Source organism: Bubalus kerabau, chromosome 13 (assembly GCF_029407905.1).
Source record: "Bubalus kerabau isolate K-KA32 ecotype Philippines breed swamp buffalo chromosome 13, PCC_UOA_SB_1v2, whole genome shotgun sequence".
NCBI lineage: Eukaryota > Metazoa > Chordata > Mammalia > Artiodactyla > Bovidae > Bubalus > Bubalus kerabau.
In genome coordinates this window covers 32,387,862-32,413,028 of record NC_073636.1, presented here as the reverse complement: position 1 = coordinate 32,413,028, position 25,167 = coordinate 32,387,862, and the positions used below count along the sequence as shown (strand labels likewise).

The 25,167-nt window shown below is 39.8% G+C and overlaps 1 long non-coding RNA gene across 1 annotated transcript in view; it reads left to right on the top strand.

Annotated features, from left to right (window-relative positions):
- Positions 1-18,293: 18,293 nt before the first annotated feature.
- Positions 18,294-25,167, top strand: part of LOC129625490 (uncharacterized) — a 49,238-nt gene continuing 42,364 nt past the window's right edge. The window contains exon 1 of the long non-coding RNA XR_008701469.1: positions 18,294-18,623. This is a non-coding gene — a long non-coding RNA (uncharacterized LOC129625490). The remainder of the gene's footprint in view (positions 18,624-25,167) is intronic.

Below are 25,167 nucleotides of genomic sequence, written 5' to 3'. Positions count from 1 at the left end.
TGTTTTAGTACTAATTCTAGTCGTGTAGTGAATAAAATGGATTCATCACAAGCTATAAATATTTATTTAGGGGTAAATTGTCCACAGATATATTTCCTGACAAATACTAACAAAATAAAGTTATAAGCAATACCATAGGTTATTATCATTCAGTTCAGTTCAGTCACTCAGTCGTGTCCGACTGTGCGACCCCATGAATCGCAGTATGCCAGGCCTCCCTGTCCATCACCAACTCCTGAAGTTCACCCAGACTCACATCCATCGAGTCAGTGATGCCATCCAGCCATCTCATCCCCTGTTGTCCCCTTCTCCTCCTGCCCCCAATCCCTCTCAGCATCAGAGTCTTTTCCAATGAGTCAACTCTTCGCATGAGGTGGCCAAAGTACTGGAGTTTAGCTTTAGCGTCATTCCTTCCAAAGAAATCCCAGGGCTGATCTCCTTCAGAATGGTCTGGTTGGATCTCCTTGCAGTCCAAGGGACTCTCAAGAGTCTTCTCTTATTATTAGATATTTAAAAATTCTCTAATCAGCTATTTTCAGCAATAGAATGGTGACAGGTATAATGGTTAAGACCTGGAGCCTGGGAGTGAGACCTGTGCTAAATTTGGGGAAATACTTAATTTTCTTAAGCTCCAGAGTCCTCTTCTGTAAAATGGGGTGAGAAATTGCTTGAGATACAAATGAGATAACATCTACAACTACATAGCACAGAGCTTGGCAAATAGAAATAATCAATGCTAATTGGAATTAATGACAATGTGCTTCTAATGGTTTTATAACAACTATATTGTGCCAGGTGAAATTTCTGGTGTCATATCAAACTCACTCACTTCTGAGGTAGAATTTAATATCATATCCAGCGAATTGTTTTGGTGGAATTTTCTTTTTCTATATTTTTTCTATTTTTATCCTTTTGAATGAAGGCTTCTAGTTAGCTATTTTCCTTATCTTGAATTAGAAGAGAAGGCTAGGGCTTCCCTGGTGGCTCAGTGGTAAAGAATCCACCTGCCAGTACAGGAGACATGGGTTCAATCTCTGGTCCACAAGGATCCCATAGGCTGTGGATCACCTAAGTCCATACATGAGCCCACATGCCACAGCTACTGAAGCCTGTGTGCCCTAGAGTCTGAGCTCATCAACAGGAGAAGCCACTGCATTGAGAAGCCTGCACATGGCAATGGAGAGTAGTCCCCACTCACTGCAACTAGAGGAAGGCCCACACAGCAACGAAGAGCCAGCACAGCCAATAAATAAAATTATTTAATTTTCAAAAAAAGGAGAAGATTATAGTTTCATTTAGCAGGAGAACAGTGGAAAGGAGCAACCTAGGCATTATCTCTTTTAGGATATATGTGGTATTCTGATTGGCAAGCCTTTTAATAGTGAATATTTCCAATTACGCAGAAGTTGTAGTGAGATATTTTCCAGCCAACCTGGCCCTCTGGCATCACTCACAGGAGCAGGGGGAGAGGAGGTGAGCTTTGAGTCACTGACAGGAGGCCCTGTGCTGAAAGGATGTGAGCACTGTCCTTACAACAGAAGATCTTTTTAGAGAATTCTCTTGTGTCAGCATATTACTAATAATTGGGGCTTTCCTGGTGGCTCAGATGGTAAAGAATGTGCCTACAATATGGGAGACCTGGGTTCGATCCCTGGGTTGGGAAGATCCCCTGGAGAAGGGAATGGGCAATCAACTCCAGTATTCTTGCCTAGAGAATCCCATGGACAGAGGAGCCTGGCGGGCTAAAGTCCATGGGGTCACAAAGAGTTGGACATGACTGAGCAAGGCACAGTATATGCTTAGGGCCCAACCAGTACAGCAGAGTAGTTGACGAGCATAGACTGTGAGATGAGTGGTGGGTTTAGGTCCCAGCTGACTGGCCTATGGCCCTTTCTCCTATTTCCACAGCAGTAAAATAGGATAATAGTAGTTGCTATCTCATAGGGTTATTGTGAGGATGAAATATTAATATGTTAACTATATGCAAAGAGTCAGATATGACTGAGTGACACTTTGACTTTATATGTATGGTATTAATCAAAGGATGTAAAAGTATTATAGGTTTCTCAAATGAAGAGTTCCTTCATCAGAATAAGATGAAATAATTGTGTTCAGAAATGCTTCATTAATCTGCTGTTTTTAGCAATAAAATGATTTTCCAGAAACCTTCAGCAACCCCATTAAAAAAATAGGTATATAAAAAAATAGGTATAAATCTCTGACATCCTAAGTGGTGTGCAGAATCTAGATTATACATTATCTTCTTTCATTTCTAATCTGAAAAACTAGATGACCACATTGGTTAGAGTTGACTGAAGTCATATGGTCCAACTGTTATGGTTTCAGATAAGTCAAGTTCACGGGTTTTGTAAGGAACATTGTAGCTTCTATTGGCTGTTCAGAAAGATCAAAATCCAGGCAACACAGAGTGACTCACAGTGAGAAAGTATGTCTCTTCACTTTTCCCTTTTGTTCCAATACTTTAGGCATACATAATAGCTTGGTATCTTTTAGACCTTTATAAAACATATTTATTTTTTCTCTTCCCCTTTACATGCAAACACACACAGACACATACACAAATTGTTACATAAATGGAAACAGTTTAAACATTTTATATGATTTTGCTCACATGTCTTGGAGATTTCATGTGTATACATATGTGCATATGCATGCTACTTCTTAATATATGATGGACATTTTTGTTTATAATTTATAATTATCGATAAGTCCAGAAAATAATGAGATGATAATGATGATAATTGTAATATCAATGTATAATAGGTATATATAATATTTATTGACACTTATATACCAGACCATTTATCTCACTTAATAAGCAAATGAGGTAAGCATGTTTTAATACATACTTTATCAATGAAGGATCAGACTTACAGAAGTTAAGTAAGAGTCTCAAGGACTTTTGGACCTTTGTACAGATGTATTCACGTAAGAGAGATTCCTCAGTGTAAAATTGTTATGTTAAAGAGAATACCCATTTTAAATTCTGATTGATGCTACTAAATTGTGTTCCAAAAATTTTATATCAATTTAATCCCAATAGCAAGGTATGGGAGCACCTGTTTCTTCATATTCTTACACTAAATACTGCAAATCTTTTCATTTTTTCCCATTTATATTTACCCAGTTATTTAAATTGAGTGTGTTTTCATGTATTTATTAGTTATTTGTATTTTTTTCTGGAATTGCCCTCCCATATTGTTTGCCCACACTTTTGTTGAATTGTTAGTCGTTTTTATTGATTTGTATACATATAGTATATATCTGTGCATTCTTTGTCACATGTGTTTCTGTGGTACACTTATGTTTAGTTTGTTTATGATGGCTTTTGTCTTACAGGAGATTTAAATTTTCAGGTACAAGATCTGCCAAAGTTTCCCCTGGTTTTATGTTTTGCTTAAAAAGACCTAGACATCTCAAAATCTTAAGTAATTTTCTTATCCTTCTATGGCTTGTGTAACTTTCTTTCCATTTGAAATTTTGAGTGTTACGGTATGGGGTAGGGTAAGAACTAATTTACTTTTACCTTTTATGAATCTCAAATTGTTCTAACAAGAATAATTTGAACAAGACATTCTTCTCACCAAAGTGGGATGCCTGTGTATATGTCAGGGAAACATTTTATTTCTGCTTTACTTGAATATACATTACTGTTATGAGATGAAAGGAAAGACCTTTTTTAAAAATGAGATTATTTATTTATTTTGCTGTGCCAAGTCTTAGTTGTGGCATGTGGGATTAAGTTCCCCAACCAGGGATGAAAACCTAGGACCCCTGCGTTGGGAACATGGAGTCCTAGCCACTGGACCACCAGTGAAGTCTCTTGGTATTTTTTTTAAACTTTATATTTTTTATTGGAGTATAGCTGATTTTAAAAGTGATTTCCCAGGTGGCTCAGTGGTAAAGAATCCGCCTGTCAACACAGGAGACACAGGAGATGCTTGTTCGATCCCTGGGTCAGGAAGATACCCTGGAGGAGGAAACGGCAACCCACTCTGGGATAATTCCATGGACAGAGGAGCCTGGTGGGCTATAGTCTAAATAATAAAATAATAAAGTAGTTGCTCAGTCATGTCTGACTGTTTGCAGTTCCATGGACTGTAGCCTGCCAGGCTCTCCTGTCCTTGGGGATTCTCCAGGCAAGAATACTGGAGTGGGTTGCCATATTCTTCTCTAGAGGATCTTCCCAACCCAGGGATCGAACCCAGGTCTCCCACATTACAGGTGGATTCTTTACTGCCTGAGCCACCAGGGATGTCTGTGGGGTCACAAAGAGTTGGACACAACTAAGCACACAATGACACTCACAGCCGATTAACCAATGTTGTGATAGTTTCAGGTGGACAGAAACGAACTCATACATACATATGCATGTATCCATTCTCCTACAAATTCCTCCTCCTTTTTTTTTTAATTAAGGAATATGATTTAAAAAATCAAGTTCCTATCATGTAAAAATCCTCCAGGATGTATTGTTAATGTGGACTAGTGTGTGTAAGAGGAATTTGTAGGAGAATGGATACATGCATATGTATCCATTATGTGACCCAGGCTGTCACATAACACTGAGCAGAGATGGGAAAGACTCTTGAACTTATCACAGGTGGAGGTGATTTGTGTGTTTTGGGTCCCATTCTTTTCTCTATTTTTGTCTCCATGTCTCTTCAAGTACAAGCATGGGTCTACTTAAACTCTGAAATTGAAATATTTGTTTGGCAGAGTTATGTTTTATGCTATTAACTAGAAATGCCCTGGGCCCGTACCACCTGGGGGAGCCTCAACAGACACTCCACTGACTGGAGCCAGTCTTGTGATGGTGTGGCTGGTCCAAGGCTTGTGGTTCTTGATATGATTGCAAGACACACCTCAGCAACAACCACCAGAGAACTTGGAAAGGCAAGGTTTGTGACTCACAAGTCTCTGTGGATTACACAGACACATCCCAGGGCCACATAGCAAGATCGTGGGGAGAGAAGGAGAGCTAACTTGGGTTCTGCCTTTACTGGGGTCAAGGATGCGATATCTAAGGTTTCTTGGGTTCACTCTTTATAGGTGAATTTAAAACATAAGAGCAGGAATTGAAGTGCAGAAAGGGGGAAAGTGGGATCACTCAAGTATCATCAGTTATCTAAGTTATCCAGGGCTTTTGTGAAGGGGGACTTCACGACTAGGGGTGCCTGACCCTTTGTCCTGTTGTGCATCTGGCAGTGTGTTTATTTGAGATAGATGTCTCTGAAATAGATGCTTCAGCAATCAGAAGCTTAATGTCAGGCACTTATTACAATAAAAAAAATCTTACACTACAAGATGAAATAGGAAAAGCCCATTATGATACTTATTGATTAATTTGTCTCCTTGTAAGGGCAGGCCTCAGAAATAGTGCTTTTGGGGGGCCATTTGTGAATCTAAAAAGGAAGAGCCACCTATGTTCTAAAATCTCTTACCTTTTTGTGGGATAAACAGCATTTTAATCTAAAACTAGTCATATTGCAGAAGTTTTTTTTTTTTTTTTTTAAATTAAGGAATATGATTTAAAAAATCAAGTTCCTACCATGTAAAAATCCTCCAGGATGTATTGTTAATGTGGACTAGTGTGTGTAAGATGCATATTTTGTTTAAAAAGTGGGAAGAGGAGAAACATAATGTATATTTGTATGTATAGATAGAAACTCGAGGAAGATATCTTACAAAATACGAATGATTTTTACCTATTTGGGACAGAGATGGGAGTGGAATTGGCCAGATGTGGGGAAAAAAACATGAGAGGAAGCTTCTTGCTGGTGACAGTTTTAAGCTTTCCAGTTTCTGAACTATATGAAAGTATTATTACCCATGCATTTTTTTTGGGGGGGTTTACCCATGCATTTTTAAACAAGGAATGGTCAGTAATCAAATGCAGCAGGAATTTCTATAAGGCAAGAATGGGACGTGTCTATCATGTTTCCCAACAATTTGTTAAATTATGAATTTTACCGGAACAGATTTGCAGGAGTGTGAATGGCCAGAGAAAGACTGCATGCAGTGAATTGAAATGTGGATGAGAAGTATTTTGTAAAGAACCCACTCCAGGACTTTCCATGGTTCGGACTCACACTTTCATTGCTGGGTCCTGAAATCAGTCCTTGGTTGAGGAACTAAGATCCTGCTAGCTGTGCAGTACAGCAAAACAAAAAAACACCCCATCATCTCAAAACAGCTTAGTGGCTTAAAACTCGTCATTTTACTCTCCCACCAGCCTCTGAGTTGACTGGGCTCAGCTGGGTGGTTCCTTTTCTCCATGTAATGTCAGCTGAGGTTGCAGTCTCCTGGGACTCAATGGGTCAGAGCACCCATGATAACTCGCACATGTGACTGTCACCTGGGGGCTGAGCTGGGGCTCTTGGCTGGCTTTTGAATGGATTTTTTTGTCTGGGCTTGGCTTCTCTGGGGTAGCTGGGTGCAGAGAGGCTGCGTCCCCAGAGCAAGGAGGGGAGTGAACTGAAAGTCACTCAGTCGTGTCGACCTCTTTGCAACCCCATGGACTATACAGTCCATGGAATTCTCCAGGCCAGAATACTGGTATGGGTAGCCGTTCCCTTTTCCAGGGGATCTTCCCAACCCAGGGATTGAACCCAGGTCTCCCACATTGCAGGCAGGTTCTTTACCAACTGAGTCACCAGGGAAGCCCAAGGAAGCAAGGAGGAGAGGCTGTCCTCATTAAGGTGAGACTCAGAACTGGCTCGGCATTACTCAAAGCCCATTCTGTTGTTCAGGCAGACCTAGGGTCAACCTGGAGTCAAGGGGAGAGGACAAGAAGCCACCTTCAGATGCAGAGAAAGACGATTCATTTATGTCTATCTTTCTTTTTATTTTGGCTCTACTACATGGCATGTGGGATCTTAGCCCCATAACTAGGGATCAAACCTGTGTGCCCTGCATTGGAAGCAGGGAGTCTTAACCACTGCCCCACTGGGGATGTCTCTAAGTCTTTCTTTAAGTAGTCACAGGAAGCCTTTACCAGAAATGTATTGCAACTCAAATGTGCACTGCACAAGTCATACTGAAACAAATCCTAGAAAGGAGATTTACAAACTTATTTGAAGAAAGTTTTAAGATTATAGCTTAACAAAAATTTTGCATGTCCCACCCCCTCAGAACAAGGAGGAATGTAACTGGCTCAGTTCAGTCACTCAGTCGTGTCCAACTTTTTGCGACCCCATGAACCGCAGCATGCCAGGCCTCCCTGTCCATCACCAACTCCCGGAATCTACCCAGACTCATGTCCATTGAGTTGGTGATGCCATCCAACCATCTCATCCTCTGTCATCCGCTTCTTCTGCCCTTAATCTTTCCCAGCATCACGGTCTTTTCCAATGAGTCAGCTCTTCGCATCAGGTGCCCAAAGTATTGGAGTTTCAGCTTCAACATCAGTCCTTCCAATGAATATCCAGGACTGATCTACTTTAGGATAGACTGGTTGGATCTCCTTGCAGTCCACGGGACTCTCAAGAGTCTTCTCCAACACCACAGTTCAAAAGCATCAATTCTTCAGTGCTCAGCTTTCTTTATAGTCCATTCTCACATCCATACCTGACCACTGGAAAAACCATAGCCTTGACTAGAACGGAACTTTGTTGACAAAGTAATGTCTCTGCTTTGTAATATGCTGTCTAGGTTGGTCATAACTTTCCTTCCAAGGAGTAAGCGTCTTTTAATTTCATGGCTGCAATCACCATCTGCTGTGATTTTGGAGCGCCAAAAATAAAGTCAGCCATTGTTTCCCCATCTATTTGCCATGAAGTGATGGGACTGGATGACATGAACTTAGTTTTCTGAATGTTGAGCTTTAAGCCAACTTTTTCATTCTCCTCTTTCACTTTCATCACGAGGCTCTTTAGTTCTTCACTTTCTGCCATAAGGGTGGTGTCATCTGTATATTTGAGGTTATTGATATTTCTCCCAGCAGTCTTGACTCCAGCTTGTGCTTCTTCTAGCCCAGCAATTCTCATGATGTACTCTGCATATAAGTTAAATAAGCAGGGTGACAATATACAGCCTTGACGTACTCCTTTGCCTATTTGGAACCAGTCTGTTTTTCCATGTCCAGTTCTAACTGTTGCTTCCTGACCTGCCTATAGGTTTCTCAAGAGGCAGGTCAGGTGGTCTGGGTCTCTTTCAGAATTTTCCACAGTTTATTGTGATCCACACAGTCAAAGGCTTTGGCATAGTCAATAAAGCAGAAATAGATGTTTTTCTGGAACTCTCTTGCTTTTTCCATGATCCAGTGGATGTTGGCAATTTGATCTCTGGTTCCTCTGCCTTTTCTAAAACCAGCTTGAACATCTGGAAGTTCACGGTTCACGTAATGCTGAAGTCTGGCTTGCAGAATTTTGAGCATTACTTCACTAGCTAACTGGCTACTTTACTAGTAACTGGCTACTTAGTCCAAAATGTTTAGGTAGCTTAGTCCAAATTGTGTTTAGTGAGTTTTGCTCTGGAAATGCCCTATTCTTACCTTAAAGGAATCAATAAACCATCACAGGCAATCTGCTTCTGCATTTCTTTCAGAGTATGGATAATATCCTCTACATTACCTATGTGAAGAGCGTTAAAGAATTTTTTCCAAACCCTAAGTGCTAGGAAACATCATGAGAAGCGCTGGGATGGAAGAAGCACAAGGTGGAGTCAAGATTGCCAGGAGAAATATCAATAACCTTAGATATGCAGATGACGCCAACTTTATGGCAGAAAGTGAAGAGGAACTAAAAAGCCTCTTGATGAAAGTGAAAGAGGAGAGTGAAAAAGTTAGCTTAAAGCTCAACATTCAGAAAACTAAGATTATGGCATCTGGTCCCATCACTTCATGGCAAATAGATGGGGAAACAGTGCAAACAGTGTCAGAATTTATTTTTCTGGGCTCCAACATCACTGCAGATGGTGACTGCAGCCATGAAATGAAAAGATGCTTACTCCTTGGAAGGAAAGTTATGACCAACCTAGATAGCATATTCAAAAGCAGAGACATTACTTTGCCAACAAAGGTCCATCTAGTCAAGGTTATGGTTTTTCCTGTGGTCATGTATGGATGTGAGAGTTGGACTGTGAAGAAAGCTGAGTAGCGAAGAATTGATGCTTTTGAACTGTGGTGTACTTTTGAATTGATACTTTTTGAACTTCTCTCAAGAGAAGACTGTTGAGAGTCCCTTGGACTGCATGGAGATCCAGCCAGTCTATTCTAAAGGAAATCAGTCCTGGGTGTTCATTGGAAGGACTGATGCTAAAGCTGAAACTCCAATACTTTGGCTACCTCATGCGAAGAGTTGACTGATTGGAAAAGACTCTGATGCTGGGAGGGATTGGGGGCAGGAGGAGAAGGGGACAACAGAGGGTGAGATGGGTGGATGGCGTCACTGACTTGATGAACATGAGTTTGAGTGAACTCCGGGAGTTGGTGATGGACAGGGAGGTCTGGCGTGCTGTGATTCATGGGGTCGCAAAGAGTCAGACACAACTGAGCGACTGAACTGAACTGAACTGAAGTGCTAGGAAATCTTTTATTTTCTATGAATAACTGATACACTTGTTTCTTACAGTCAGTGCAAAACTGATTATAAAAAACATCCAAAAAATTTACAGGTCAAATTTAATAATACTATAGCATGTGATCTGTATAAAGTTATGTGTTATTTACACCCTAGTGATGATTTTCTATACTAGCTAGACATTCCATGAAGTTATTTTCTATCTGTATTTCTATTTTCCCAGTTTGGTATATATAATAAATAAATCTTCTAAAATCTTTTGTGAAATAAAGAGTACATGAATGAATAAAACAAATGACAAAACATTATGCTAATAGAGATTAAATGTCTTAAATGTATATCCTATTGACTGAAAGCCAGAGTTTGTTTCATAGAAAGGCTCAAGCAGGAGACTGTTGAGTCTCTAAGTATCCAAAGAAATCTCGGAGGCATTAGAAAGGGCATCCTGGAGTCCCAAAGGTACTTTATCACTCAGAAAACTTTGGTTGTAGCTACCCTGTGCTTTAAGTTGAAAATGAAAGGGATTTTCTTTAACAAATACCTTTTATCTACAAAAAATCCACAGCAGACGTCATACTGAATGAAGGTGATCTAGGGAAGGGGTTCCCAGCCTCCAGGATCTAATGCCTGATGCTCGAGGTGGAGCTGATGTAATAACAATAGAAATAAAGTGCACAATAAATGTAATGAACTTGAATCATCCCTGTTGACTCAGACAGTAAAGAATCCACCTGCAGTGCAGGAGACCTGGGTTTGATCCCTGGGTTGGAAAGATCCCCTGGAGAAGGGGACGGCTATCCGCTCCAGTATTCTGGCCTGGAGAATTCCATGGACAGAGGAACCTGGCAGGCTACAGTCCATGGGGTTATAAAGAGTCGGGCATGACTGAGAGACTTTCACTTTCACTTTGATTCATCCTGAAATCACCATCCGCCCCTGTCTGTGGAAAAATTGTCTTCCATGAAACCAGTCCCTGGTGCCAAAAAGGTTGGGGACCAGTGCTCTAGTGAATGTTTCCCTTCTCGTAACAGGAAACATATGTCCGCTATTACGTTTTCAATTCAGCTTTGGCCTGGAGGTCCTGCCTAGTGAAATAAGAGGAGGAAAAAGCATGAGGAAGAAAGAAACAAAGCTGTCATTCTTCACAGGTGATACTGCAGAGATTCAGGCAGCAAATGAAGTTCTCCTGGTTATTAGGAATAGAGGAGGCTGAGAGCTGGAATAAAGATTGCAGAACTAGAAACATTAAGTGACGAAAGGTGACATTCTGCTTTGTAATTGAGACTTACAGTCATCCTCCAAATCTGTTCTCCTCTTTTATGGTAATTGAACCCTTGAGTTACAACTTGCCACAGGGACTAAAGATATTTCCCAGGGTCCCTTACATCCAGGCATGCCTGTATGACTAAGTTCTAGATGATGGCATGTGAAGAGCAGTGACACATGCAGGTTCCAGTAATTTTGCTCTTAATGGAATGTGGATGCAGTGGCAGCAGTCCATCTTGGAGCATGATGCTTGGAGCAATCCAGCTTGAAGCTCCCCAGAAATAACAGAGCAGTAGGAAATAGGAGCATGGATTTCTCTCTTTGTGGAGTTGGTACAGGACTGCTGAATACGACTGTGCAGTTGGACGTGACATAGTGGGTATCCTTCCCAGGGTCCACAGTGTGAACAGGACCCCATAGAATCATGCAGCAGACATCAGGAAAAATGAGTACACAGCATCCCAGAGTCACCTGCCCAGGTAGGGCTCCCCTGGAGGGAAGCTTACACCTGGACCATTTCAAATATTGTTACTTTGGGGAATTCCCCGGCAGTCTGTGTTTTCATTGCTGAGGGTCTGGGTTCGATCTTTGGTCAGGGAATTAAGATCCCTCAAGCCATGCAATGCAGTCAAAAAATAAATAAATAAATAAACTATGATGATTAACAAGGACCTACCATAAAGCATGGGTAACTCTGCTCAATGTTTTGTAGCCGCCTGGATGGGAGGGGAGTTTGGGGGAGAATGGATACATGTATATGTATGGCTGAGTCCCTTTGCTGTCCACTTGAAATTATCACAATGTGAAATTATCACGTTATGTCGGCTATACTTGAATATAAAATTAGAAGTTTATAAATAAATACATGACTGTTACTTTGGATCTCTGCTACAGCTTCTAAACCTCCATTACAGGTAATGAAAGTGTGTGTGTTAGCCACTCAGTTGTGTCCAACTCTCTACGACCCCATGGGCTGTAGCCCACCAGTCTCCTCTGTCCATGGAATTTTCCAGGCAAGAATACTGGAGTGGGTAGCCATTCCCTTCTCTAGGGGATCTTCTCGACTTGGGGATTGAAAGCTGGCCTCCTGCATTGCAGGCAGATTCTTTACCATCTGAGCCACCAGGGAAGTCCCGTTACAGTTAATACAAGATTCTATATCTGGGATAGGTCCTTTTAGCAAACAAAGGAAGTCAAACAGAGTAGTAGCCATGGCAGTAAGATGAATTTCACATTTGTTGAGTGAGTGCTCTGTGCAAAGATCAGTGGTCAGTGCTGGTGGAATATACATAAAGGACAGTTCCTGCCCTCCAGGAACTTAAAGTCTAGTGAGGAAAAATCCATTTATAAATTCCAACAACTTTCAAGAATATAACCCTCAAGAAATTTATAGTGAAGAAAAATATACCAATAATTTCAATACATAGGCGTGAAGTGAGGCTCTGAGGACAGCAATCTAGTAGGAAAAGACATTCATGCCAATAATATTAATATATGGCAGTGAAGTGGGTACTGGAGGTGTTTCTGATATTAAGCGGAAAATAACTAGCCAGCCTCAAGTTTCCAAATCACGGCATTCATCAGATAGCCTTAAGTTATGAGATGCAGTACTAATTTTTCTATTTCAGTGCCCTTAGACATTTGGCTTTCTGTAGCATGGAAGCAGTTTGCCTAGTGTATTTTAAAGAATTTTTCTTAGTAAAAGAAAGGGAAAAATCAATATTTTTTTATTTGCTCACAGAAATGAAAACATACTTGGCCTCAAAGGAACAAAACATCTAATTTACTTTGCAGTATTTTCTAAATGTTACTCCAGAGAGGCTTATGTTTATGGAGAGTGTCTGAATATGACCTTTAAAAAACTTACATTGATTTGGTGGTTTTTTTTCTAAACAGACTATGATAATAATAATACCCAATAAAAGAAAATGCATTTGAAAAATAACATGTGTGTGTACTGGTTATGTGTGGGCGGGGACCAACCACAAATTCTGAAAATCTTTTCTCAATATTAAGGCTCTTGTCACTGCAGGAGCAATTTGCAATTTAAGCCTACCATGGATATTTATTGAGGATCTATTCTGAGCTGTGCTCTGCTGGGCACTGTAGAGAGTAGGCAATAAAAAAAAACTCTGCATTCTCATACAGAAGGCCACTATCCAAAAGGATATATATATCCTTTATATATACATATATATGTATATAAAACCAATACAGTTTTTTTTTTTTTTAATTCAACATTCCAGAAATTAAGATCATGGGATCTGGTCCCAACACTTCAGGGCAAATAGATGGGGGGAAAATGGAAGCAGTGATAGACTGTTTTCTTGGGATCCAAAATCACTGTGGACAGTGACTGTAGCCATGAAATTAAAAGATGCTTGCTCTTTGGAAGAAAAGTTATGATGAACTTGCTGCTGCTGCTGCTACATCGCTTCAGTCGTGTCTGACTCTGTGCGACCCCACAGACGGCCTCCTACCAGGCTCCTCTGTCCCTGGGATTCTCCAGGCAAGAACACTGGAGTGGGTTGTCATTTCCTTCTCCAATGCATGAAAGTGAAAAGTGAAAATGAAGTCACTCAGTCGTGGCCGACTCTTAGCGACCTCATGGACTGCAGCCTACCAGGCTCCTCCATCCATGGGATTTTCCAGGCCAGAGTGCTGGAGTGGGGTGCCATTGCCTTCTCCGTGATGAACCTAGACAGTGTATTAAAAAACAGAGATATCACTTTGCTGACAAAGGTCTATCTAGTCAAAGTTATGGTTTTTTTCCAATAGTCATACGGATGTGAGAGTTGGACCATAAAGAAGGATGAGCACCAAAGAATTAATACTTTTGAATTGTGGTGCTGAAGAAGACTCTTGAAAGTCCCTTGGACAGCAAGGAGATCAAAGCATCCCTTGGACAGCAAGGAGATCAAAGCAGTCAATCCTAAAGGATATCAACCCTGAATATTCATTGGAAGCACTGATGCTGAAGCTCCAAATACTTTGGTCACCTGATGTGAAGAGCCGACTCATTGGAAAAGACCCTGATGCTGGGAAAGATAGAGGGCAGGAGGAGAAGGGGGCAACAGAGAATGAGATGGTTGGATGGCATCACTGACTCAATGGACATGAATTTGAGCAAACTCCAGGAGATAGTGAAGGACAGGGAAGCCTAGTGTGCTGCAGTTCATGGGGGTCTCAAAGAGTCAGACATGACTTAGCGACTGAAAAACAGCAATCAATATTGAGTGCTAAGTAGAGGCCCAAAGAAATGTGAGTACGTCGGGGAGGAAAAATATAATTTTTTTAATTAAAAAAATATTTACAGCAAGGAGTGGTGGGTGGGTTTGGCAATCAGGCTGTAGTTTTCTGATCTTGTTCTAGAAGTAGAAAGACTCCAGGTGAGGATCTTCCTTTTTGGATGATAAAGAACAATCAGAATTGCCTTAGGTCTTTCCTTTCCTTCCCTGGTTAGCTTGATTTATTCTTTTAAGACAGTATGTACCCTTAGAGTGCATTCCTAGCCTAAAAGTCATTGCCATGGGAATTAGGGCTCTGATCACCTGTTACAGCTATTTTGGTCCAAGAAGAGAGACTCATGGAATCTACTTCTTTGCCTGTGTTGGAGATGTTGTAAGGGAAAAGTCCATGGTCTCATTCTCCAGTTGTTGGCCAGTCTGGCAGGAGACTGGCTGGTCATCATCTCAGAGCCTAAGCGCAAATCTTCACCCACACTTTTATGCACCAGGGAAAAGATGAATTCTTATCTGGTGAAGCTTAAAGTCTTCATTAGAAAGATAGGCATTAAAGTTTATCCTTACTGCTTATTCATTCTATTTATAAAAGCTCACATCTGATAATCTCAACTTCCCAGTCCAACCCTCCCTTTCCACACTCCTCCTTGGCAACCACAAGTCTGTTCTCTATGTCTGTGAGTCTGTTTCTGTTTTGTAGATAGGTTGATCTGTATCATATTTTTGAGTTGACATATAAGCAATATCATATGGTATTTCTTTCTCTTCCTGAATTACTTCACTTAGTATGATAATTTCTAAGTCCATTCATGTTGCTGCAAATGGCATTATTTCATTCTTTTTTATGGCTGAGTAGTATTCCATTGTGTATATAAAATCTTTTTTTATCCATTCATCTGTCAGTAGACATTTAGGTTTTTTTCCATGTCTTGACTATTATAAATAGCATCTAATGAGTAAAGAGAAGCACCTCATTAGGAATTTCTGGTAAACTACTGTTGGTAAATTATAATTGAAAAAAAAAAAAAAGCCTAGTCTTAACAAATCTAAAATCTACAAGATCTTAGTAATCATGCTGCTTCACTGAGTTTTGCAAACTAAAAATTTCTGAGGTGTGTGGTTAGGTTAACAAGTGATTTGGGCATCATTTCAAAATAGCTCTGATCTGCAGAAATCACCCAACCAATCATATAACAAATTCATTAAACAACTATATGTTAACCCTGTGCTCTGGGCATGGAAAGATGGGAGGTTTAACCTACCCTCAAGGGTGTCACAGTCCATTAAAAAGTCAGCTTGCAACTAAAACTGTGTGTGCTGAGTGCTTTGTGAGGATGCTATGATGGAGTGGAGGGGGGCACAGAAGAGAGGCAGCTAACCCAAGTAAAGAGTCCACAGAGGCGGTCAGGCAGAGACTGAGTCTTGGAGGCTTGTTTGGGTTCCATGGAAGTGGAAGAGATGGGACGGGTCATGTTGGGTAGAGGCTATTGCAGCCGTGGGCGTACCATTCTAGAAGAGTTTGGGAAACTCCAAGTAGTTCTTTGTGGCTGGTACACAGGTGCCCTCCAAGAAGTGATGAACATGAGGATGGAGGAGTAGGAAGAGCCTAGATTATGAAATATGAGTAGATACAAAACTAATGTATGATGGTCATTCTGAACTGGGCACATTGTGATAGAAAGGGGACCTGTAGTGACAAGGGAATGAAGCAATCCATACATGTTGTCATATTATAGTTGATATTTAATTAGGGTGTTCTTTAATAGTACTTTTTCTAGAAAAACTATCAAGTATTATATGGTAAGTATAAAAATAACTAATACTGAACCTGAAGATTTTCATACTGAGTGAAGTAAGTCAGACAGAGAAAGACAAATCTTATTTGTGGAATCTAATAAAAGGCTACAAATGAACTTATCTACAAAACTGAAATAGAGTTACAGATGTAGAAAATAGGCTATGGTTACCAGGGGGTATAGGGGGGCAGGGATAAATTGGGAGATTTAAATTGACATATACACATTACTATATATATATAAACATATATATATGTCAGATATAGACATATATAATATAGACAGATATAGACGTATATAATAGATATATATATCTATTCAAGCCCTGGGTCAGGAAGATCCTCTGGAGAAGGGAATGGCAACCCACTCCAGTATTCTTGCCTGGAGAATCCCATGGACAGAGAAGCCTGGCAGGCTACAGTCTGTGGGGTCAGCAAAGAGTCAGACATGATTGAGCGATTAACACACACATACATATATATATTTGTATAACTAATTCACTTTGCTGTATACCTGAAACCAACACAACACTGTAAATCAATTACATCTCAATGAAAATTTTGAAAAAGAATAAATAATACTTTGATCACATCAATTTTGATTAGATTAATTGAATTGATAAGTTAAACATAGATGGAAAGTTACACACTTCTGTTTTATTTGTAGCAGGTAAAGTTAATGATGCCATTTGTGATTTTTAAGATTTTGAAAGTATTTTCCTTTTTGCTTTGAAAGTTCCCGTTTCTAATTCTGTGCTCCTGTGTATTTAAGGCACTTAAATAATTTTGTCAGCTCTGTAAGGCCCTCCCCACTGTCTGAGGACAAACAGCCTCGAACTACAGTTGCAGGATTTTTAGAGAAAATTCCTAGGCTTTGGAGCAGCGGAGGCAATCTCTCATGTTCAACTCACTGATTGATGGTTAGTGGCTGCTGGGGTGCTATGCCGAGGACTCAGAATCATGCCAAGATCAAGAGTGACGTCTGCATGGGAGGAGATTGCCAGTGGTGGCCTGTGTCTCTAAGTGTTATCATCCCTGCTGAGGACAGTACACTCTGTCAACTCAATCTGGTGGCGCCAAGAAATTGGACCACTCTTTTTAGCCTTCTCCTTCAAAGCCTTTGAACTCTTGGAATTTTCCAAACCACAATGACTTTTAAACTCTTTGAATCATAAGAGACACAGGGATTGAATTTCAACACATGAATGTATTTCCTGGCCATAAACTCTTAGACATCTTTTTCCTTGCTCTTGACCTTCCTTTGGCTGCTAGACAGGTTACCTATGTCTGCCAAACACCCCTGGTTTAACTGGTTGTGGAGCAGTCAACCAGTGATGCTCCTGCTTCCATACATATCAGGTAGAGCATTTTCAAACACTTATTGATATGATATTTAAACACCAAAACTATGAGTTTTAGCTTAGGTGAAAACATAAGAAGAAGGGGTGTGGCAGAGAAGAAATTGGAAGTTTTCTTTTTAATTGAAATATAACTGACCTATAACATTATATTGGTTTCAGATGTACAACAATAATCCAGCCTAAGTACATACTGCAAAATTATTGCCATGCTAAGTCGAATTAACATCCTTAGGGAAAGGGTTATCCTTATAGAATCAGGGTTATGTGCATGGGAACTACAAAGTTCTGACGTGGAATTTTTGTAGGACAAAGGTTCAGCTTATTTCTTACTAACTGCTTGCTAAAGTTAATTAGAAACCTCAAACAAAAAGTCAAGGGGTAGTAGAGGAAAACTAGTTCTTCTAACTAGTGTATACAAATGTCTTAGCAACTTACTATAAGGTCAACAATGGATTGTGAGCAGCTCGCTCCCAACAGTGACTGGGGAATCCAGACTCTTTCTCTCCCATGGCTGTGTCATATTTCACATACGGCATCGGAGAACAATGAGCCTGTCTGTATCCAGGGAGCCCAACAGAAAAGACGTACAGATTCACATGTAGGAAGTTTTATGGGCCGGATGTGACCGTGGCATTCACAGAGGTTCCACTGGCAAAGACTTTTTCATAAAGCCAAAGCAAATACTGAAGATGCTGGTGCCCAGGAGGTAAAGCAAACAGGCTGGTGAAGAACTTCCTTATTTTTCAAAGGAAATAGATATATCACAGATTTGCTTTTTCTATAAGGTGACCATGGGCTGGTGCCTTTTGATAAAGGGGCCTCCAGTTTTATTTTTTTTTTAATGTTTTTGACTGTGCCGCTCGCGTGCAATGGATCCCAGGTCCCCGCGGAGCCCCAACCCCAGGCTGCGTATCTCCAGTCTGCTGCAGCTAAGCTGCCCTAGAGCCCCGAGGGATGGGCGGAGCGATCCTGCCCCAGCCCCGCCTCACCCTGCCCCACCCCGCTCCAACCCCGCCCATGGCAGCCCCGCCCCGCTCATCACAGCCCCGCCCTGCTTATCACAGCCCCGCCCTTAACGGACGGACCCCAGGAGGCCAACCCACCTGTGAAACCAGGTCGGTCCTCCCGCTACGCACCATGTCGGCCTCAGGACCCACAACCTCTTTTCAAGGAATCTCATAGTAACTTGTGGCCTCCTGCAAGGCCAGTTATCGTCACAACTTTGGTTGACCTGGATCTGGGAGTCTCCACGGCTTTGGGTTCTGGACGACGCCTGGCTGAGGGGACACAGACAGGAGGTCGTTGTCCTCAGAACACACTGAGGCTTCAGCTTCTGGAAAACTCTGGGTCCTGTCCACGCAGACAGGAACCCAGTGTCTTCAGGACCCGCTGTGGGGAGCGACTGCTGGACTAAAAGGTGAAGAAAAATTGGGGAGCAGCTTCCTGAATGTGGCTGGCTGCTGAGGAGGGAGGGGTTAATTTTCATAGGAGCCCCCAGAGGAAGGGCTTGGTGTGGATAAGTGTGGGTTTCAGGTAGTTTTTTGGCTGTCGTGCAGACAGTTGCTAGTGTGTCTCGGTGGTGTGTGATGGGGTCTCTAACCTTGGGGCCACAGACCGGTACTTCCTGTCAGATCGGTGACGGCAATAGATTAGAAATAAAGGGCACAATCGATGTAAGGTGCTTCAATCATCCCGAAACTATCCCCACACTTCCCTGGTCTGTGGGAAAATTGTCTTCCTCCAAACCCGTCCCTGGTGTCAAACAGGTGGTGGTCTGCTGGTGTGTGGTATCTAGTTTCCTTGGCATCATTTTTTGGTTGTTGTTTTTTTTTTTTTCAGAACATAAAACATGTTTTCTGTTTTATTTCAACCTTTCAAATTTCATTCTAATTTCTATCATAGCTGACCATGTTTTGAACCTAAAGAGAAATTTTTCAAAATATCATTCCAACTTTGGTAGGTTGATAGCATATAAAGCCACCACAGTTTCTAATATTTAAAAAAATATGTTGTATAGGGTCTTTTGTGATAACGTGAAATAACACTGGATTTTAAATTAATGTTGGAGGTGTTATCCTTTTGAATGCTTCTTAATTTTAAAGACTTTGATTCTGTACCTGATTTTACAGATACTTTCTAAATAATGACTAATTATTTCTTCCTTCCTTGTGCTAACCCTTATTTTTGTTTTGCTTTCTTTGCATTAGCCAGGACCTTGAAATATTACAGTATTACCTTGCCATCATTTTTGAAGGAATTTTCTGCAGTATATGACCTTGGCAACTTTGATATAAATTAATGGACCAGATTGTTGTTGTTGTTTTCATTGCTAAATTGTGACTCTTTTGTGACCCTGTGGACAGTAGCCCACCAGGTGCCTCTGTCCATGGGATTTTCCAGGCATGAATAATGGAGTAAGTGGCCATTTCCTTCTCCAGGGTATCTTCCTGACTCAGGGATCGAACCTTCGTCTCCTGCCTTAGCAGGCGGATTCTTTATCATGGAGCCATCAGAAAAGCCCAACGGACCATAGACGTGTGGGTTGATTTCTGGGCTCTGTGTTCTGTTCCTCTGGTGCCTGTTTTTATGCCAGTTCCACCCTGTTTTGGCTCCATAGCTTCACAATGTAGTTTGAAGTCAGGGAGCAAAGTTGACTCCAGCTGTGTTCTTTCTTAGAATAGCTTTGACTCTTTGGGGTCCATTTTGGTTCTATACAACTGAGAGGACTGTTTGTTCTGTTTTTGTGAAAAATGCCATTTTCATTTTGTTCAAGATTGAATATATCCAGTGCTTTGGCTGGATGAACTTTTTTCTTAAGATTTTTTTTTTTTAATGTGGACCATTTTTAAAGTCTTTTGAATTTTTTACAGATGGCTTCTGTTTTATGTTTTTGCTTTTTGGCCCTGAGGTATGTGGGATCTTAGCTCCCTGATCCAGGATTGAGTCTGCACCCTCTGCATTGGAATGTGAATCTTAACCACTGGACCGCCAGGGAAAACCCTAGATGAATGTTTTAACAATATTCTTCCAATTCCTGACCAAAGAAATTTTTTTTAGTTCTTTGTTTCTTCTTCGGTTTCTTTACAAGGGTCCTACAGTTTTCATTGTGCAGGTCTTTCACATCACTGTTTAGATGTATACCTGGGTATTTTGTTCTTTTTGATGCAGTTGTGAGTGGGATCGTTTTCTTAATTTTTCTGATACTTCTGCTTCTTTATTAGTGTTTAAAAAAGCTCAACTGATTTTTGTGTAGTACTTTTATATCATGCAACTTTACTCAGTTCATGTATTACTTCTACCTTTTGGTGATTCAATGTGAAAATTGTAATAAAAAAATACAGTTGTTTCTGCTGTACACCAACTCATTCACAACACCCAAGACATAGTGACTACTAACATTAAAAGGTGCTGTGGGAACATTATATGTGGATTCCTACAAGAGTAATTAGCTTAACCCTTTGGGGTGAACTGAGTCTGGATATGGCTTGTCCCCTAACATGAAGTTTGATGTCTTATCTACTTTTCTGGCATGGTATTGACATGTTTGTTTTGAAAAGTTATTTGCTTTCTAGTAACTTCAAACCTACAGAAAACTTGCAATAGAAGTACAATGTCCTCTTCATTTGTAGGTTCAGATGTCCAGTCATCATTAATTTACCACCTGTGCCGGTTTACATGACAACTTCCATTGTGCTTTACCCCAAAAAGGACATTCTCCCAGGGAACACCCACATAACCCTCAAATGAGAAATCATTATGGTTTTCACTTTCTAATTTAATCCTCAGGCCCACTTCCATTTTCACCACCTGCTGCAAAGCATGAAAGTGTCCTGCCATTCTAATCGAGTTTTCTTTTTCTGAAAATGTTCTTGAGACTTTCCCTCATTTTCACAACCCTGATGGATTTAAAGCACACAGCTGAATATGACCTGCGTGGCCTTTTTTGTATAGCTTCTTTCCCTTAGGATCTTGTCCATGTTCTGCATGTTGTAACATGTACCGGTACTTCGTTCATATTTTCTATGGTGATTAAAGCTGTCAAATATAACATTTACTGTTTAAAGCATCTAAAGTATGTGTTTCTATGACATGAGCTGCATTTACATTGTTGCACAAATATCCTCACCATCCATTTTTCATACTTTTTCTTTTTTTCCAAGTGAAACTGCATCCATTAAGCACTAAATTTCTTCAACCCTTGTCAACCCCATTCTGCCTTCTAACTCTGAGTTTCATTTCTCTGGATACCTCATAGAAGTGGAATCATAATATTCATCCTTTGGTGATGGGGTTATTTCATTTAGCATAAGGACTCTAAATTTTATACATGTTGTAGCATGTGTCTGATTTTTCCTTAGTTTTTAAGGCCGAATGTGTACATATCAGATTTTGTTTATTGTTTCATCTGTCCATGGACACTTTCATGGGTTGCTTCTACCTTTGGCCAATGTGAATAATGCTGCTCTGAATACAGATGTACAAATATCTGTTTCACTCTCTACTTTCAAACCTTTTGAAAGTACATGCCCTGAAGTGGAATTGATGGATAATATGTTAATTTATTTTTAAGTTTTTGATGAACCACCATACTGTTTTTCACAGCCACTGTGCTATGTTACTCTATTTTTGTATATGGCAGAATAATAATGGAAGTTTATAGATATACCCTCTTTTGCTTATTCATTCATTTACTGATGGACATTTAAATTGTTTCTACTATTGGGCCAGTGTCAACTAGGCTGCTATGAATATTCATGTACAAGTTTTTGTTTAAGCACTTGTGTAGCAATTATAATGATTTAAAATAACTATGTCATATTTCATGGAACCAATACTATTTCCATAATTTCTCTCTTTTTGGATATTAATTTGATTTGATGCTAAGCTCTCTTCCTTCATGTTCATATATGACTGCAGTGAGCAAATTCTAGCAGATAATATTTTCATCTTTTAAATTTTTTTTTATAATTAAGCAGTTGCAGTATTATATAAATCTGAAGTGAACACATTTCAGCAGAGTTTTTTTCTTCTACTGTATTATTTTCTTGGAATAAATATATATCAGTTACTTTACTGGTTCAATAGTATGAATGCTTTAATAACTCTGAATGCATTTTTTGGGTTGTGTTGCTTTTCAGACATTTATACTAATTTTCTAATATGTATTAGTATATAGTATATATTATATTATTATATATACTAGTATATTAGTATATATATTAGTATATATTGTTAGATATAATAATAATTTTATATTATATTATAATATATGTACTAGTATGCTGCTGCTGCTGCTTAGTCGCTTCAGTCGTGTCCGACTCTGCGACCCCATAGACGGCAGCCCACCAGGCTCCCCTGTCACATATAAATGTTATTTATTTATTTTTGGATGTGCTGGGGTTCTCTTCTAGTTGCAGTGAGTGGAGACATACTCTCTAGTTGTGATGTGGGAGCTTCTCACTGTGGTGGCTTCTTAAATTGCAGAGCATGGGCTCTAGGGCGCATGTGCTTCAGTAGTTGTGGCATGTGGGCTCAGCAGCTCCCAGGCTCTAGAGTACAGGCTTAACAGCTGTGGCAAATGGGCTTAGTTACTCCATGGCGTGTGGGACCTTCTTGGAAAAGGGATCAAACCCATGTCTCCTGCACTGGCAGGTGGATTCTTTACCACTGAGCCACCAGGGAAGCCCCTATATTAATTTTCACTGCTATTAACTTTACCTTTGTTTTCCAGCCTCACCAGCATTTGTAAAACATTTTCTGAAACTCATTTAATATGTAGGTATAAATGGTATTTTTAGAGTTGTCTTCTTGATGATTACTGAGCTGAACATATTTTCATTGTTTGCATGTATAGAATTCCTGACATTTTCTTTATAAATTTGAAAGAGCTGTTGATCTGGTGGAGATATTTGTCTGTTGGTTTTGCTGCAATTTCTTTTCCTCTCTCTTGTTTCTTGTGACTGTAGGTTTTCCATACTCCCCTCTGCATGAACACAAGTGCTTCTGTGTACACAGGCTGTTTATACTTCCCATTGTGATGTTTCAGTTTAAAATTTGGAACCGTAGAAATTCATGTATAGCGGAATCTCTTTGAGACTTTGTGTGTGTATGTGTATATATATATATATATATATATATATATATATATGGTTTAGTTGCAGCATGTGGGATCTTCATTGTGGTCCCAGCTTCTCTAGCTGTGGTGTGTAAGCTTAGTTGCCCCACAACATGTGGGATCGTAGTTCCCCAATCAGGGATTGAACCCACGTCCCCTGGATTGCAAGGCGGGTTCTTAACCACTGGACCACCAGGGAAGTCCTGAGCCTTTGTGTTTTATTCTCTTGGTCTGTATATTTATCTCTGTGTCAATTCTGTATAGGGGGGTAGTTGTAATGGTACAATGTGTGGTAAAAGGAGAAATCAACCACTTAATTTTCTGCATCTAATTAGATTGACTTAAGTCTCTCAAATAATGGATGAGTATGTGTTAGTGTCTGTGTGTTGTTATGTCTGTGTCAGAAAGAGGGAGAGGTGAGGAAGAACGCAGAAGTTGGTTTTAAATTGTTGGATTGGGATAAAACTAGTGAGCTGGTAAATTGTTTGGCATTCATGTAATAATTAGCCTACATTTCTCTATGGACTTCATGGATTCCAAATGGCTTCTGAATTGTCAAACTTGATAGAGCATTAAATTTGTTTTTGATTATTAATATCTGATTTAAATAAGACTTCAAAATGAGTCATTCATGACAGTGAACTAAATTCAGGTTCTCATATTTTTCCCTAAAACAAATCAGGCAAACAACCTTAAAAGGTATTAAAATTAAGGACATGAAAAAATGCTATCAGGAAGGTAGCAGAGTGATGTTTAATAAAATAATTTTGTTTTTCAGAAAGACTTGGGATACATGACTTTTTGAATAAACACTGCAGTAACTGCATGCAGAATTCATATTTTCTTAGGCTGAAAGACAAAAAAAGGATTACTTCAAGTGCAAAGAAATTTATAGTTCAGTTATGAGAATGCATTGAAAAGTAGAATTATAGCTGCCTGGGGCTTATTTAAATTTATAATGAAGGCCATTCAGAAGGAAAGTACTGAAGACTTAATATACCCAATGTTGTGATCATTCTTAAGACTTTCCAAATTTCTTGATAATATAAAACTTAATTGTAGCAGAATTAGTGAAAGCATATAGAATCTGCACAGAATCCAAAATCTAGGGCAGTCCAAGGGAAAAGTTCTTTTGCGTGGTGAATATACAGAGGCATGATACACACTAACCTTCACCTATTTATTCTAGTTCATGGTGTGGTCATGTCCCTTGCCAAAGCTTTTCTGGGAAGCTGTAAGGAGAAAATGATTTGTTGGCCTAGCTTCTGACTTGACTTCATTTCTCTCTGTGGGGGGATCACTTTACATTTCCTTAATTGCAAGGACAGCTTGTATGGCTGGCAGTTGTTTGAATTGAGAAATGGATTTTAATGAACTACAGTTTCTTTTGCTCAGCTGGAATTGTAGTAGTCATTGACTAAATTAACAGTCATGGTCAAAGCTAAGATGACAGCTGTGTCACAGAAAAGGAAAGGTAAGGGCTTATTTTGAGGTACTATATATGGATCATGCTCTTAAAATAATGGTTTTTGCAACTTCACACTTTTGAGTTTCTTGTTATTCTTTTCAAAGTACCAAAAGGCTCCTCCAAAGCACTTTGGAAACCTCAGATGTCAGGATAGGGATAGAAACCTGGCTAAAAGTCATTCATTATTAATCAGATAGTAATTTGTATTCATCTTGTGATTTAAAGTACATAGTCTTAGATTTTTCTTCATTACAACAAAACACAATAGATCATTAACATTATCTGTCTTGAACATCTAAGGATACAAAGGCAGGTGAATGCTAAGACATATGGACCAAACAGAATAAAAATTGAATTATATTCCCTAACTTTTAATTT